This window comes from Oncorhynchus keta, chromosome 22, assembly GCF_023373465.1.
Source record: "Oncorhynchus keta strain PuntledgeMale-10-30-2019 chromosome 22, Oket_V2, whole genome shotgun sequence".
Taxonomy (NCBI): domain Eukaryota; kingdom Metazoa; phylum Chordata; class Actinopteri; order Salmoniformes; family Salmonidae; genus Oncorhynchus; species Oncorhynchus keta.
The window spans coordinates 45933160-45949604 of NC_068442.1; the positions used below are offsets into that span (position 1 = coordinate 45933160).

At 43.1% G+C, this 16445-nt stretch overlaps 1 non-coding gene across 1 annotated transcript; it reads left to right on the forward strand.

The window, feature by feature from the left end:
- Window positions 1–8298: 8298 nt before the first annotated feature.
- Window positions 8299–8354, forward strand: LOC118401604 (U7 small nuclear RNA). The gene has a single exon (XR_004829296.1). It is a non-coding gene; the product is annotated as a U7 small nuclear RNA (small nuclear RNA).
- Window positions 8355–16445: the final 8091 nt, after the last annotated feature.

Sequence of the window (16445 nt, forward strand, 5' to 3'; positions counted from 1 at the left end):
TCAGCCCATCTCTCTCATTTATATCTCTGTTTCTCTGTTGCTCAGACCCTCTCTCTCATTTATATCTCTGTTGCTCAGCCCATCTCTGTCATTTATATCTCTGTTTCTCTGTTGCTCAGCCCATCTCTCTCATTTATATCTCTGGTTGCTCAGCCCCTATCACTTTCTCTCATTGCTATCTCTGTCTCTATGTTGCTCAGCCCCTCTCTTTCTCTCGTTGCTATCTCTGTCTCTATGTTGCTCAGCCCCTTCTCTCTCATTGCTATCTCTGTCTCTTTGTTGCCCTACCCCTTCTCTCTCGTTGCTATCTCTGTCTCTGTTGCTCAGCCCCTTCTCTCTCGTTGCTATCTCTGTCTCTTTGTTGCCCTACCCCTTCTCTCTCGTTGCTATCTCTGTCTCTGTTGCTCAGCCCCTTCTCTCTCGTTGCTATGTCTGTCTCTTTGTTCCTCAGCCCTTTCTCTCTCGTTGCTATCTCTGTCTCTTTGTTGCTCAGCCCCTTCTCTCTCGTTGCTATCTCTGTCTCTTTGTTGCTCAGCCCTTCTCTCTCATTTATCTCTCTGTTTCTCTGTTGCTCAGCCCATCTCTCTCATTTATATCTCTGTCTCTCTGTTGCTCAGCCCATCTCTCTCATTTATCTCTCTGTTTCTCTGTTGCTCAGCCCATCTCTCTCATTTATATCTCTGATTCTCTGTTGCTCAGCCCTTCTCTCTCATTTATATCTCTGTTGCTCAGCCCATCTCTCTCATTCATATCTCTGTTTCTCTGTTGCTCAGCCCATCTCTCTCATTTATCTCTCTGTTTCTCTGTTGCTCAGACCCTCTCTCTCATTTATATCTCTGTTGCTCAGCCCATCTCTCTCATGTATCTCTCTGTTTCTCTGTTGCTCAGCCCATCTCTCTCATTTATCTCTCTGTTTCTCTGTTGCTCAGCCCATCTCTCTCATTTATCTCTCTGTTTCTCTGTTGCTCAGCCCATCTCTCTCATTTATCTCTCTGTTTCTCTGTTGCTCAGCCCATCTCTCTCATTTATCTCTCTGTTTCTCTGTTGCTCAGCCCATCTCTCTCATTTATATCTCTGTTTCTCTGTTGCTCAGCCCATCTCTCTCATTTATCTCTCTGTTTCTCTGTTGCTCAGCCCATCTCTCTCATTTATCTCTCTGTTTCTCTGTTGCTCAGCCCATCTCTCTCATTTATCTCTCTGTTTCTCTGTTGCTCAGCCCATCTCTCTCATTTATATCTCTGTTTCTCTGTTGCTCAGCCCATCTCTCTCATTTATATCTCTGTTTCTCTGTTGCTCAGCCCATCTCTCTCATTTATCTCTCTGTTTCTCTGTTGCTCAGCCCATCTCTCTCATTTATATCTCTGTTTCTCTGTTGCTCAGACCCTCTCTCTCATTTATATCTCTGTTGCTCAGCCCATCTCTCTCATTTATATCTCTGTTTCTCTGTTGCTCAGACCCTTTATCTCTCTGTTTCTCTGTTGCTCATTTATATCTCTGTTGCTCAGCCCATCTCTCTCATTATCTCTCTGCTCAGCCCATCTCTGTCATTTATATCTCTGTTTCTCTGTTGCTCAGCCCATCTCTCTCATTTATATCTCTGTTTCTCTGTTGCTCAGCCCCTATCACTTTCTCTCATTGCTATCTCTGTCTCTATGTTGCTCAGCCCCTCTCTTTTATCTCTCTGTTTCTCTGTTGCTATCTCTGTCTCTTTATATCTCTGTTGCTCAGCCCCTTCTCTCTCATTGCTATCTCTGTCTCTTTGTTGCCCTACCCCTTCTCTCTCGTTTATATCTCTGTCTCTGTTGCTCAGCCCCTTCTCATTTATATCTCTGTTGCTATGTCTGTCTCTTTATATCTCTGTTCCTCAGCCCTTTCTCTTTATATCTCTGTTGCTATCTCTGTCTCTTTGTTGCCCTACCCCATCTCTCTCGTTTATCTCTGTCTCTTTGTTGCTCAGCCCCTTCTCTCTCATTGCTATCTCTGTCTCTTTGTTGCTCAGCCCCTTTTCTCTCGTTGCTATCTCTGTCTCTGTGTTGCTCAGCCCCTTCTCTCTCGTTGCTATCTCTGTCTCTTTGTTGCCCTACCCCTTCTCTCTCGTTGCTATCTCTGTCTCTTTGTTGCTCAGCCCCTTCTCTCTCGTTGCTATCTCTGTCTCTTTGTTGCTCAGCCCCTTCTCTCTCGTTGCTATCTCTGTCTCTTTGTTGCTCAGCCCCTTTTCTCTCGTTGCTATCTCTGTCTCTGTGTTGCTCAGCCCCTTCTCTCTCGTTGCTATCTCTGTCTCTGTTGCTCAGCTCCTACTCTCTCGTTGCTATCTCTGTCTCTGTTGCTCAGCCCCTTCTCTCTCGTTGCTATCTCTGTCTCTGTGTTGCTCAGCCCCTTCTCTCTCGTTGCTATCTCTGTCCCTTTGTTGCTCAGCCCCTTCTCTCTCATTGATATCTCTGTCTCTCTGTTGCTCAGCCCCTCTCTCTAATTGATACAGTATCTCTGTCTGTTGCCTCTGTCTAACCTCTCAAACCTCTCTCCCCAACCTCTCTAACCTCTCCCTGTCTCTAATCTATCTCTCTCGCTAACCTATTTAATCTCTCTAACCTCTGCAATCTCTCTAACCTCTCTCTGTTTCTAACCTCTCTCTAACCTCTCTAACATATCTCTCTCTCTAAGCTCTCTCTCTAATCACTCCCAGTCTCTAACCTCTTTCTAACCTATCTAACCTCTCTAACTTTTCCCCAACCACTCTCACTCTCTCTCTCTCTCTCTCTCTCTAATCTCTCTAACCTCTCTCTAAACTCTCTCTAATTTCACTATCTCTAACAACTCCCTACCTCTCTAACCTCTAATCTCTCTCTAACCTCTCTAACCTCTCTCTAACATCTTTAATCTCTAGCTAACCTCTCTAACCTCTAATCTCTCTCTAATCTCTTTAACCTCTACCTCTCTCTAACCTCTCTAATCTCTCTAACCTCTTTAACCTATATATCTCTCTAACCTCTCTAATCTCTCTCTAACCTCTCCCATCTCTCTCTAACCTCTTTAACCTCAATCTCTCTCTAATCTATCTCTAACCTCTTCAACCTCTACCTCTCTCTAACCTCTCTAATCTCTCTCTTTAACCTATTTAACCTCTCTCTAACCTCTCTAATCTCTCTCTAACCTCTCTAACCATTATCTCTCTCTAACCTCTCTAATCTTTCTCTAACCTCTATCCCTCTATAACATTTTTCTCTCTCTAACCCATCTCTTCTCTATTTTCTGCATTGTGGAGTCTGATTTCCTCTGTGCTCTTCGACGATCCCCAAGTCCTTCCTGAATGTTCTAGTTGTTCTTCTCCAGTTTGGCCTCTTCACTCCTATGAGCACTATCCAGCCATACCGCCTCAGAGCACTGCTTCTACAAAACTAATACGCCCTGGTAGCCCTTTGTGAAACCAGAAACCCGGCCCTATTTGGACAATCAGCCAGTTTGTGGTTTTCTCCTCAGGCAGGCTCCCGGACTCATCCGCTCCCGGACTCACACGCTCCCGGACTCACCCGCTCCCGGACTCACCCCCGCCCGGACTTACCCTCTCCCAGACTCACCCCCTCCCGGACTTACCCTCTCCCGGACTCATCCGCTCCCGGACTCACACGCTCCCGGACTCACCCGCTCCCGGACTCACCCCCGCCCGGACTTACCCTCTCCCAGACTCACCCCCTCCCGGACTTACCCTCTCCCGGACTCACCCGCTCCCGGACTCACCCCCTCCCAGACTTACCCTCTCCCGGACTTACCCTCTCCCGGACTCACCCGCTCCCGGACTCACCCGCTCCCGGACTCACCCCCTCCCGGACTCACCCTCTCCCGGACTTACCCTCTCCCGTACTTACCCTCTCCCGGACTCACACGCTCCCGGACTCACCCGCTCCTGGACTTACCCCCTCCCGGACTTACCCTCTCCCGGACTCACACGCTCCCGGACTCACCCGCTCCCATACTTACCCTCTCCCGGACTCACATGCTCCCGGACTCAAACGCTCCCGGACTTACCCTCTCCCGGACTTACCCTCTCCCGGACTCACCCTCTCCCGGACTCACACGCTCCCGGACTTACCCTCTCCCGGACTCACCCCCTCCCAGACTCATCCGCTCCCGGACTCACCCCCTCCCAGACTTACCCTCTTCCGGACTCATCCGCTCCCGGACTCACCCGCTCCCGGACTTACCCTCTCCCGGACGCTTCAGGACTCACCCGCTCCTGGTGTTGGTTCTACCATTGCACCGGTTGTGAAGGACACCTGCTTCCTCCACCACAAAGCTCGGTGTGTGCAGCTCCTGTCATGTCAACATTAGAGCAAGTGGTCTGTAACTCACGCCACAGCGCTTTTTCTTCCCTTTCTTCCTCTCTTCAGTAAAATACTTACTCTAAAGTCATGCATAGTTATGGGCACATTTGGACAGATTAATGATTTCCACTTCACTACTTAATGTCTCAAGTGACAGCACCCAGATGACAAAATACAACTGTTTACTATAAAATACTACAATATGTACTGTCGTGTCTTTGGCATCATTAAATTGAAGACTGTTATTTTATCAAATCAATTCTCTGTAATTATTATTATGTGATTAAACTAATCATGTAAATGTAATTAACTAGGATGTCGGGGCACCAAGGAAAATCTTCAGATTACAAAGTTAAAATTTTCCTCATAACTCTTCAGATGTTTGAATATCTGATCAATTAGTCTTGTAATTAATGAATTATTCTTTACCTCACGTTAGTCCCATTCCAAACGTCGTAAATTGTTGGTTATCCATACATCAGTTGTCTTAATCATTAATTTACTAACTAACTAAATAATCACAGAAATGCATAAACAAACAACACAGTAGATATGGTTACAAGGAAATTATAGGGGAGGTTCCCTAGTGGGCTCAGCCGATATGACAGCTTGGTGGACAAAGGAAAGTGGGTGTGGACTGAGAAGGGCGGGAAAGACCAAAGAGTCACTACACAGTTGATAATTATATTATTTGAAATCCTAATTCTTTGCACATGAATGCTCACTCATTCAGGAATAATTGCAATCAATATATATTTACGCTCAGTGTTTCATTGTGATCTCTGTTGGAATCGTCCGTCTTTCTCTTGGAAAGTTCAGTCAAGCGTCTCTGCTTCCCTGGAGTCTTTCATGGTTAGAATGGATACTTCAGAGTACCATTCAGAAATGTTGTTATAGAATAGATGTTTCGGTATTGTCAGTCTTCGCATCCCATGGTACATCATTTCTAGCTACAGACTAGTAATTAGTATCTAAGGTTTGCTCTTCTTCTGTCAGGATCGATAGTCTCAGAGTTTAACCATTTCCACCCGTGTTGCCAATGCTCCATGTGGTATGGTTAGTTATTCAACAACCATTACAACCTTAGCTTATACTGAGGTTTTTGTAGTCTCTACTCAAAACTGCCCTCTCGGTGACCGAGGTATGCATGGTCTAAAGAGGATTTCTTCAGGTGGGGGTTTTAATAGGAACAGTAGAAAAGGGCTGTCCCATGAGCCAGATCATGTCTGTGCTCATGGGCGCGGGTGTCACGACTTCCGCCGAAATTGGCCCCTCTCCTTGTTCAGGGTTCGGGGGTCGAAGTCACCGACTTTCTAGCCATCGCTGATCCTCTTTTAATTTCCTTTGGTTTTGTCTTGTGTTGTATCACACCTGGTTCCAATCCCATCAATGTTGTGTATTTAACTCTCTGTTCCCCCTCATGTCCTTGTCGGTGATTGTTTGTTTGTAAGCTATGTGCAAGTTATGTTCTGGTGTGTGACGGGTTTTGTACCCTCTTGTATTAGTTTGTATATTTTGGTTTTCCGAGTTTTTGAGCACTAAACTGCTCCGTTTATACAAAGTTCGATCTCCTGCACCTGACTCCTCTGCCACCAGCACGCACCCCCTTACAAGCGGGCCAATGACTTTATTAAACTTTAACGTATCTAGGGTAGGGGGCAGCATTCAGAATTTTGGATGAAAAGCATGCCCAAATTAAACGGCTTGCTACACGGGCCCAGAAGATGTGATATGCATATAACTGGTAGATTCGGATAGAAAACACTGTAAAGTTTCCAAAACGATGTGTATGCCAAGGAACTTAAAACTTGCTACCCTCTCCACTACTGTTCCACCTTTTATATTGACAACGTTATTATCCGGTTGAAATATTATAGATCATTTAGGCTAAAAAACAACCTGAGGATGGAATACAAACATCGTTTGACATGTTTCTATTAACTTTACGGATACAATTTGGATGTTTTGTCTGATTGTTTTGAATGAGTTTGAGCCTGTGGATTACTGAAGAAAATGCGCTAACAAAACTGAGGTTTTTGGATATAAAGAGACTTCATTGAACAAAAGGAACATTTATTGAATAAATTAATGTCTTCTGATTGCCACCATATGAAGATCATCAAAGGTAAGGGATTCATTTGATCTCTATTTCTGAGTTTTGTAACGCTTCTGCTTGGCTGGTTACTGTTTGTAATAATTTGTCAACTGGGCTCGGTATGCTTTCGCCGAAAAGCATTTTATAAATATGACACTGTGGTTGGTTTACCCAGAAGTTCATCTTTAAACCTATGTAAAATATGTTTGGTTTTCTGAATATTTATAATGAGCATATCTGTAATTGAATTTGGCGCTCTGCAACCTCACTGGATGTTGGCCAGATGGGACGCTAGCGTCCCACATACATTAGAGAGGTTAAAGGGAATACAATTCTCTCACATTAACATCATTACATCATTTCACGAATAGTTACATGTTTTCTCATTCATTTTATACAATAATTAGACGCAAACCTCATAATGGAGGCTCCTGTATAAACAGATTTATGGTAATGTGGCTGTATTGTCTGTCATGAGGTCACAAACATGAAACAAAATGGACCGGGTCGTAGCTGGCTTCTCCACCGACCATTTACACATTCTCCAAAACATGGATATTGTTCAGTTCTCAAGTTCTGTGATGAAGAAGAAGTTCCTTTGTTCTACTGTGAGAGAGTCTCCTTCAGGAATTTATGACCTGAGATAACAGAACCTGGGTGCAGGACAGAGGGGGGGAGAGGGGGATGCCACGCTCTATACCCAGAAAGGGCCATGTCATGACAGTACTATAGAATTCTAAAATAAACTGTGGAATACTATACTACACACTGTGGTATCCCTCAGTCGTGTAGTATTTACTATAGAATGTTGTAATATACTGTAGAAAACTATAGTAAATACTACAGAATTATCTATAAAAAAAAGCACTACTAAATACTACAGTAATGTCGGCAAAAACACTACAGTCCACAAAAACACTGCCCTTTTTTTTGCTATTGTAAATACTACAGTATTTAATTTGCATAAACCCTGCCCATTTCCCTGCACTAAAAACATCCAATGTGCCCAAAAACCGGAACATAGAAAATAAAGCTCGTAACTAAACCACATAACATCCGAACAATTACACACAAAAACATGATGTGAAACAGAGGGCTAAATACATGTAGATGATTAGGGGGAATTAAATTCAGGTGTGTATGGAACAAGACAAGACAAATGGAAATATGAAAAATGGAGCGGCGATGGCTAGAAAACCGGTGACGTCGATCGCAGAACGCCGCTCGGACAAGGAGAGGAACCGACTTCGTCGGAAGTCGTGACAGTACACCCCCTCCGGCCCGTGACAGTACCCCTCTCCTCTGGCCCGTACCCCTTCCACTCCGAGAGGTACTGAAGGCCCCCCACCCGACGCCTCGAATCCAGGATGGAACAAACAATGTACGCCGGGGCCCCCTCAATGTCCAAAGGGGGCGGTGGGACCTCCCGCACCTCAGATATCTGGAGCGGACCAGCCACCACCGGCCTGAGGAGAGACACATGGAACAAGGGGTTAATACGATAATCAGAGGGAAGCTGTAATTTGTAACATACCTCGGAACGAGGGGTTCATGTGGTAATCGGGTGGAAGCTTTAACCTGTAACATACCTCGTTCACCCTCCTCAAGACTTTAAATGGCCCCACAAACCGCAGATCCAGCTTCCGGCAGGGCATGCGGAGGGGCAGGTTACGGGGCGAGAGCCAGACCCGGTCCCCCGGTGCGAACACCGGGGTCTCACTGCGGTGACGGTCCATGCTGTTTTTTTGGTGATGCGCGGCTCGCTGGAGGTGTACACGGGCAGCCTCCCATGTCTCCTATGTGCTCCTAAACCAGTCGTCCACCGCAGGAGTCTCGGTCTGATCCTGATGCCAAGTCGTGACACCTACCTACCTACAGGTTTTGGAACATTTGATCTTTTTGTGTTTCTCCAGTAGGTTTTTCCTGAAGGAAAAGCCCCCACTTCTATGTCACAGATAAAACAAAAACACCACAATAAATAATGTAATGTCACAGTAAATGGTATTAGTAGTGATGTTGGGGTGATGAAAACAGCCACTACCTTGGTGATGGGTTATGTTAGGGCTATGGTTAACAACCTGTTATGGCAAGGCGATCCCCGAGGGGAACTCCACCCCCCATTCAGCTGAAAAGGTGGCGCAGGGATTTCAAAAATATTCTTTCGAAATATTTAACTTTCACACATTAACAAGTCCAATACAGCAAATGAAACATCTTGTTCATCTACCCATCATGTCCGATTTTTAAAATGTTTTACAGCGAAAACACAACATATATTTATGTTAGACCACCACCAAATCAAAGGAAAGACGCAGCTATTTTTTCCAGACAAATATAAGTCACAAGAGTCACAAAAGCAGGATTAGAGATAAAAGTAATCACTAACCTTTTGAAAATCTTCATCAGATGACATGTTACACAATACATTTATGTTTTGTTCGATAATATGCATATTTATATCCACAACTCTCGGTTTACATTGACAACCTGTTCAGAAATGCCTCCAAAATACCAGAGGAATTATAGAAAGCTACGCCAGATAACAGAAATAATCATCATAAACTTAGACTAAAAATACATGTTCCACATATAATTAAAGATACACTGGTTCTTAATGCAACCGCTGTGTCAGATTGTTTTCAAACGTTACGAAAAAAGCCTAACATGCAATAATCTGAGACAGCGCTCAGACGTAAAAGTATTTCTCCGCCATGTTGGAGTCACCAGAAATACAAAATTACACCATAAATATTACCTTTCCTTTGATGATCTTTCATCAGAATGCAGTGCAAGGAGTCCTAGTTTCACAATAAATCATTGTTTTGTTCCATAATGTCCAATACTAGTGTCCAATTAGCTGCATTTGCTAGCACTTACAGCTCACGTGCCCAAAAGCTGACGCTGGTCCAGGACAACTCGCACGAAAACTTCAAAAAGATATATTCCAGGTTGAATAAACTGGTCAAACTAAGTAGAGAATCAATCTTCAGGATGTTATTATCATATATATCCAATAACGTTCCAACCGGATCATACGTTTTCAGCTGCAGCCAAATGGAATGACGGTGGCACCCACAGGGAAATGCACCACAGGAAAATGGCATTCTTTCGGGACAGTGACTATTTCCCCTCCCATTCGGTCAAAGTTCACACCGAAAGCTCCATTCCACGTTCTACTGAATGAGGACATCTAGAGGAAGGCGTAGGAAGTGCTACCAGATCCATAACTACTTGGGAAAGGAAGGGGCGATGACATCAAAGTTGACGTCAGTTGACCCACATTCAGAATTTTGCTTCTTGTTTGGAAGTTTGCCTGCCCTATGAGTTCTGTTATACTCACAGACATAATGCAAACAGTTTTAGAAACTTCAGAGTGTTTTCTATCCAATAGTAATAATAATATGCATATATTATCAATCTAGGACAGAGTAAGATGCAGTTCACTATGGGCACGCAATTCATCCAAAGTGAAAATACTGCCCCTTATCCTCAACAAGTTTAATTGTGTGCATGTCATGTTACATAGTGAGGATTTCACGTTTCAGTACTGAGGATATACCAAGGCCTAGGTCAAACGTCAAAATTGTCACTTCCTGTTACTCTGATTGGACCTCTAGTTCATTACCATGTATCCTCAACCCACCCCCTCTCGCCCACTGCTAGCCTGGCATGAGGCACATGATCTCAGGGGGGTATTGTGCATGTCAAGTCCAGAGAGAAGCTAACCTCCCAGCACGAGTCTTATCTTCACTTTAATTACGGCCCGTAATCACAGCCTCGGTACACGCTGGCGCCGACAATCCCCTCAGTATGACAGCGCATTCACAGCAGCGAGTTGCAATCTCACATTAGTTCCCCGGCACAATGTTTTCCGGTGTATCAGGAGTTACATGGCACTTCCCCTGTAACTACAGCATGACTAATGTGTGTATAATGTAAAAAACCCAGTCTGTGACTCTTCTGCACTAGGATTATCCCTCACCCTGGTGCTGAAGCCTCTCTCTCTCTCTCTCTCTCTCTCTCTCTCTCTCTCTCTCTCTCTCTCTCTCTCTCTCTCCCTCTCTCTCTCCCTCTCTCTCTCTCTCTCTCTCCATCTGCAGTAGAGCCACGGAGACAGGCGGGAGACATGAGGCCCCAGGCCCGTGGCAATCCAGCCTCTTGTTCTGGCACAATTGTCTGCGATTCTCCCCAGATATTTAGCTATTCATCCCTGCTCTTTATGACTGTTGGGCCCAGTGTCGCAGCTCCCTCCAGAGAGTGCCGCGGGAGAGGAGACAGACGGAGAGGGCTTATCTGTCCCAAACACCCGAGCGTCATTTCCCCATAGAATGCTATGAATATCTCTCAACCCATGTGTGTTTATTAAGCACTGGTAATGCTGTTTGGTTGTACACTGGGAATAGAGTTGCAGGGATAGGGGACCGGGCATTGTGTACTGTTCATTTGGGTATGAATACTTCTCCCTGGTTTCTAGAGATGGTTTTAGTCATATTGTGAAGAGGGTACAAAATAAGATTGACTTTGATGAAAAGAAGAACATATCTCTTTTCTCAGTTCTTTCTGATAGCAGCCAACCAGAGCAAATTAAATCAAATGTATTTTATTTGTTCAAAGCAGGCTGAGGGGCAGTTTATGAATAATTTATATTTGCTCATTATGACAAGAGTAACTCCCATAAATAATATTTTTCATTCAGAGATCAAACAATTACTTGAAGTGACTCTATGTACTCAGTCTCTAGAGCTCTCATCAACCCAGTGGTAAACCCATAATATATGCTTACAGACAGCAAAGCACATTGGTTTCCTTACCCTGTGAGCAGTCTATGGACAGGTACAGTATGACAGAAATCCATGCTTTTGTTTAGTTTCCCTGACACATTTTCCAAATGCTAAAGGTTTTAGCATTTGTGCCACAATTATCATTCAAGTCATGTTAGCGATAGTAGCATTTTTTCGCATCATGTTCAAATCACAAAGAAGTGACTTTATTGAGATTCACAATCAATTTTAGATATACTTTGGAATGATTTGAACATGATGTGTCAAAAATGCTAATTGTCACTACCATGACGTGAATTGGGATTTGTGCCACAAATGCTAAAACGTTATCATTTGGAAATAGTGCCAGGGAAGCTAAAGCATGGGTTGCTCTCATACCTTGTCCATAGATTGTTTAAAGGGTAAGGAAACCAATTTGTAATTTTGTAATTTAAGTGAACTATGCCTTTAACTGAAAGTAAAGGAAATGTCAAACACAATGCACTGATGTTTCCTTTAACTAATATCGATTCCATGGTTTCAAAATTGGAAACTATCACTGGAAAAACATAAACAGTCACCTGCAAAATGATTGGCTTGATAAAGATGAGCATAAAAGACAATAAAATAAATAAAACAAATACTGAGCTATATTGTATGCTCCAAAACAATTTACAATTATATTCTATTATACTTAAACCTCTTAAGGATCCGCCCCTTTAAAAAAAAAATAGCCTAAAAAGACATACCCAAATCTGACTGCCTGTAACTCAGGCCCTGAAGCAAGGATATGGATATTCTTGGTACAATTTGAAATGAAACACTTTGAAGTGTGTGGGAATGTGAACGGAATGTAGGAGAATATAACACAATGGATCTGGGAAAAGATAATACAGAGGAAAAAAACAACCATTCTTCTGTATTTTTTTTGTACCCTCATCTTTGAAAAGCAAGAGGAAGGCCATAATGTATTATTCCAGCCCAGGTGCAATTTAGGTTTTGGCCACTAGATGTCAGCAGTGTATGTGCAAAGTTTAGACTCATCATTTTTTATCAAGACTGCCCAAATGTGCCTAATTTATTCATTAACAAGTTATAGCACTGTGATGAGGAAATCCGGAGGCCTGTGAGTTGGGTTTGTTGTCATGACAGCAGTAATGGGGGGAAGCACGGTTTTAATTGTACCGAGGATCCTTTGTGAAAACGACCAATACTTAACTCTGTGATTACAACTTCGCATCTATCTTCACCATGAGGCAACATCTATTATCTCTGTTAATGTAGGCCAACCACCTGTATGTTTCATAAAGATAACCAGTTCATATTCAACAGTGCTCGATGAAAATGACATTTTCTTGCATGTTTGATGATAAAAACAGCACATGAAACTATTTTCATAATGTCCTGAAGATGCCTTTGTCGATACTACAGGCTCCAGGTGAAAGCTCCGTTGTGGGCTTTCTGTTTAGAAGGCTCGTCTCAACACAGCGGTGGTCACTGTCTCCTGGAGAGAGGATGTAGCCTGGTGTTGTGAATGATATCAGTGAGATAACGAGCACACAGATGGCGGTAGGTGCGTTCGCATGAGAAACGCCGCCCACTCGTGTAAAATCAGGCAGAAGACTTTAACTCCAGACATTCTGTACCCGAGGCAGCAGCGGGCGACTGAATGCAGACTGTTTTTTGTGCATTTTGTATCCCGTGAAACTCCACGTCTGTTACTTTCCGGTCATGATTTTCAGGGCCCCGCCGGTGCACGCAGAATGTGCTCACCGATTTGTTCCCCTTGGAAACATGAATATTTCAATGGGTACACATTGTTCCTGCAGGGGCCAAGTACAAAGGCATCTTCATATTAAATCATTCCTATAAGTAGATATACAGTGCCTTCAGAAAGTATTCACACCCCCTTGACTTTTTCAAAACAAATTGGTGTTACAAAGTGGGATTAAAATGGATTTTATCTACAAAAAATACTCTGTAATGTCATATTGGAAGAAAATTCTATAAGTAATTTTAAATTAATTTAAAATATAACACTAACATATCTTGATTAGATAAGAATTTACCTCAGAGTCAATACATGTTAGAAACATTTGGCAGCGATTACAGCTTAGTCTTTGTAGGCAAATCTCTAAGAGCTTTGCACACCTGGATTATGCAATATATGCCAATTATTCTTTAATAATTCTTCAAGCTCTAGTTGTTGATCATTGCTAGACAGCCATTTTCAAGTCTTGCCCTAGATTTTCATGCAGCTTCAAGTCAAAACATTTTATCCTGAATAACTCCCTAGTCCTTGCCAATGACAAACATGCCCATAACATGATGCTGCCACCACCATGCTTGAAAATATGAAGAGTGGTACTTAGTGAATTGTTGTGTTGGAGTTGCCTCAAACACAACACTTTATATTCAGGACAACGTTTTTGTGCTTTTACTTTAGTGCCTTATTGTAAACAGGATGCATGTTTGAGAATATGTGTATTCTGTACAGGCTTCCTTCTTTTCACTCTGTCATTTATGTTTGTATTATGGAGTAACTGTCAGTTTTCTCCCATCACAGCCATTAAACCCTGTAGCATTTTCTGCATCCGCCATAACACCAGAAAAACAGTGTACTGTACATGACCAATACAATTTGATTTGAAGGTGATGTACATCTAACAATATTGACCCCCTTGAAAGAAAAGACGATAAAGTAAATAATACAAACACGCTATGTGCAAAACATTTATTTCATGATTTTCTATTATAATAATACAATGAATTGCTTAGAGAAAGTGATATTGTTTAATAAGTAATAAAAACAATTATCGAAAAGAGAGGTATCAATATTATTGCCTAAAAAATGTTATAAATCAAAAATTAAATCTGCATTAAACATTCTACTTTGGAAGTTCATCTCAGTTTAAGGAACTGTATTGTGTATTCCATTGCTTCCTGTTTCACTGGGTATAAAAATTAGGCAACAGGTAAACATCAATTTGTCTTCCATCACCATGGGAAAGTAAAAAAACTCTCAAACGGAAAGAGACAAATCTTGACCTTATAAAATCAGGCAATAGGTACAAAACAATAGCTAAAAATCTAAATGCAAAACATGACCAAAAGTACGTAGACACCTGCTTGTCGAACATCTCATTCCAAAATCACGGGCAATAATATGGAGTTGGTCCGTCTTTAACTGCTGTAACAGCTTTCCACTAGATGTTGGAACATTACCCTGGGGACTTCAGCCATAAGAGCATTAGTGAGGTCGGGCAATCGCAGCCCGCGTTCCAATTCCTCCCAAAGGTGTTTGATGGGGTTAAGGTCAGGGCTCTATGCAGGTCAGTTAAGTTTTTCCACACCAACCTCGACAAACCATTTCTGTATGGGCTTCGCTTTGTGCACAGGGGAATTGTCATGCTGAAACAGGAAAGGTTCTTCCCCAAACTGTTGCCACAAAGTTGGATGCGCAGAATTGTCTAGAATGTCATTGTATGCTGTCGAATTAAGATTTACATTCACTGGAACTAAGGGACCTACCCCGAACCACAAAAAACAGCCCCAGACCAGCATTCCTCCTCCACCAAACGTTATAGTGACACTATGCATTGGGGAAGGTAGCGTTCTCCTGGCATCCTTCAAACGCAGATTTGTCTGTCAGACTGCCAGATGGTGAAACGTGATTCTTCATTCCAGAGAAAGCGTTTCCACTTCTCCAAAGTCCAACGGCGGCGAGCTTTACACCATTCCAGCTGACACTTGCATTGCGCATGGTGTTCTTAGGGTTGTGTGCGGGTGCTCAGCCATGGAAACCCATTTCATGAAGCTCCGGACAAACAGTTATTGTGCTGATGTTGCTTCCAGAGGCAGTTTGGTACTCGGTAGTGAGTGATGCAACCGATGACAGACCATTTTTATGCGTTAAGAGCTTCAGCACTCGGCGGTCCTGTTCTGTGAGCTTGAGTGGCCTACCACCTTGCGACTGAGTTGTATTTGCTCCTAGAAGTTTCCACTTCACAATAACAGCACCTACAGTTCTAGCAGGGCAGACATTTGACGAACTGACCTGTTGGAAAGGTGGCATCCTATAACGGTGCCGTGTTGAAAATAACTGAGCTGTTCAGTAAGGCCATTCCACTGGCAATGTTTGTCTATGGAGATTGCATGACTGTGTGCTCGATTTTATACACCTGTCAGCAATAAACTCAGACTGACGGATATCAAGGATCTGGAAATATTCTATGTGGAGGAATGGTATAATATCCATCCCAATGTGTTCTCTAATCATAAAACGTCAAGAAAAAGCTGTGTCATTATCCTCGCAAGGGCAGGAAAGACAAAGAATTGAAAACACAAACGCCAATAAAAAAAAACAATTTTAGAGAAACAAATGTTACTTGTTAATTAAACAAAATGTATTTATCTAAGGCAATTGTATAATTGCGGAAAAGCATGAAAAACCCACAGTTCCAGTCGGTGAGAACATGGCATGTCTCAGTTTCTAAGATGGTGGAAGCTGCAAGGCTGGTGGGCCGGGCGTCAGTGACCAGCGTGATTTACGCCGACACGTCTTGCCTATGTCATTATTTCCACAACGGACCCTAAACAATCCCCACTCGTCCCGCCAGTGGCCATAAAAATGTGCCACCAAATGTTTTGTAAAATCAATCGGGCACAGGAACATCTCAGGCTGCAGCTCCGGAACAATGAATCACACCAGTGTCCTTTATTTTATTGCCTGCATATGTTATTAAATCTTGATTCAGTGGTCTTAAATTCTGATGACACCTCACCGGAAAATTTTGGGATGACTGGCCAAACAATAAGCGAGGGCGAGTTTTGAATATGGCTCAGGGTGTTTGATATCTCATTATTTAATCTGTCACTTGGAGGAACCCCGGGAGAGTGACAGCAAAATGCAACTGACATGTTCGGTATTTTACAGCAAAAGTAAGATAGCTACACTATCACTGTGTCCCAAATGCCAAACCCTATTCCCTGCACTACGTTTGACCAAGGCTCACTATATATGGATTAGGGTGCCATTTGGAAAGAAACCTTTCTCTGGAGCTGGGATGAACTAACTAATATGGTTCATTGCTGACTGTGGGTACACAGTTGTTTGTCTTGGTTTGGACTTGGCTGGCTGACACTCCATTCAGAGCATATACTACATCAGCTTTGGGTTTGAGGTGGAACGCTGAAGGGTACCACAGTAGCAGGGAGCTGCATTTCAAAAGCACAGAAAAGTTCTGCTCCTTTAAAATGTCTTTCTGCAGG